Here is a 2,140-nt window from a genome sequence, read left to right on the forward strand (position 1 = left end):
CGAAAGGTTAATGACCTTTCCCAAATCTTCGCTCGCAGAGACTGGCCATTATATAAAATCTACAAAATTAAAACCACGACATATTTAAAAAAATAAATTGAAATTTTCTTAATTCTGGATTCATAACCTTTTGCAGTTTTTAATTTTTATATGAAATCATAGCCCTTTCATCTTTGAATATAGCCCATTTACTAATCCTTGTATGTGACTATAATATACTATCTATCCTCCCTTGTTTGCTGTAAAGGGATGGGTTTTTTTAGCTAAATTTGTTAGGAAGTACTGAGGAAGGAAATTTTGAATATTTATTAATTGATGCTAAAAGGCAGCATATTGCAGGCCAGAAACCCTTTTCAAAGGAATGTATTTGTATGTTCTGTTGTCATCTTTGTCTTTAAACTAACAAAACCAGTGACAACTGCTGGTATACTGATTCCTATTTCTTTTCTGTAGAATAATCAGATATTTTTCTTTACAGCTACTTTTCAGATAAACTGAACTTATGTGAAATTTTCAAAAGGTGACCCTAGAGTGGCCCTAAAAGCAATGTTTACTTGATAGACATAATATAGGCCCACATATTTTAGTTCAGGCAATGAACAGTTACTGAAGCTCATTTTGGGGAAAGAAGAGAGGAAGACTGTGTCAAAGTATTTTAAAAAGGACTCTGCAGTCTGTGACTCTTTTTATGTATTCTTTTTATTCTCCAAAAGCAAGAACTATATTTTCAGAATGACTACTAATCGAATCTGTGTTCATTATGCCAAAGCTTTGTAAAAATTCAAGTTTCTTGAACATTGTTTAACGGGTATAACAGGATTGAAATTTCTTTTCGGAAGTAAAAACTGTCCTCATATGGTACTTCATGTCAAGAAAAAGAACTGCAAAGCCTTAGAAGACATATCTCAGGAAACTGGTATTCATTAGCTGCATCAACCAAGAATGTGGCCAAGTACTCTTCAGTTTCTTCTATGAAAAGGCTTCCTTGACTAGAATTTAGTGTGAGACCAAGAGTCTGAAAACTAAATAAAGGATTTTTACAAACAAGGTGGCTTGTTATCCATGCTGATTAAACATACTGATGGTCTCCTTTACGTGTTTATACTCCCTTTCCCTGTCTTAGTAAGTCTTCTACAAAAATAAAGCCATGAGCAATCTAGAATCAATGCTACAGTTCAAAGAATTCCATTTTAAAAGTTAGAGAAAGCAACAAGTTTTTATTGTAAATGCCAGTGCGATACAGAGTCAGTGTATATGCCTGTTGGGTGACACTGCAGGTAGGACTTGACTCACGTGGCTTTAATCATCTCAGTGTCTCTGATTCTGGAGGAAATACATCCTGGAGGAGGTCATGACATTCCATTGAATGAAGAGTTCGACTGAGTCAAGCCTGCTGTGACTAATACCCTTGTCTGCTTTTAGAACACCATAAGAATTCACCAAAAAATTGTTTCACCCCAAACATTTCTCAAAATTCTAGCTTCATCCAATTTGGTTTATTTTCCAATAATAAGGAAATAGAAAAACAGAGACCCAAGGCACAGCTTTCAATAGGAATGTAACTAACACCACCATTTATCTCATCTACAAAGTAGTTTGCTACAGTAATAACAACCTATATACCAAGAAGTCATTTGTAGGCTGTGTTCATGTGTATTTTATATTGTGTACAGTATTGCCTGGAAGTAGGAGAAAACAATTGCTCTGTAGTTTGGTTGAATATCAAGAATAAAATTAATCAGCTCTTATAATGCTGCTGTTTAGATAACAAGAACTTCTTCCAAGGTTGTGAAATACTTTTATAGCTCAGCAGCTGGAAAATATCTTCAGATGCTCCCAATCTATTTATATCCTCTGTTTGCAGGAAGAGAACTTAATTAATTTTCATTGTCATTGTCATTGAATACTTACTAGAGCATTTACGGTTATCTTGATATCACTGCCTCTTTGAGAGAGATCAAGATGTTAGAGGATTTATCTGCAGGTCATAAATGTTATTCTTTTCTGTGCTCAAATGTTTTTTATAGTCAACAGTTCAATCGAAAAGTTAAAAAGAATAAAAGAATTGTGCCCATGAAACACAAGAAGTGTCATACATAGGGAATAAGAAAGCACAGGATAGTAATGCTACCTCAGTGCA

This window comes from Lepidothrix coronata, unplaced genomic scaffold (genome assembly GCF_001604755.1).
Source record: "Lepidothrix coronata isolate B3197 unplaced genomic scaffold, Lepidothrix_coronata-1.0 Scaffold257, whole genome shotgun sequence".
Taxonomy (NCBI): domain Eukaryota; kingdom Metazoa; phylum Chordata; class Aves; order Passeriformes; family Pipridae; genus Lepidothrix; species Lepidothrix coronata.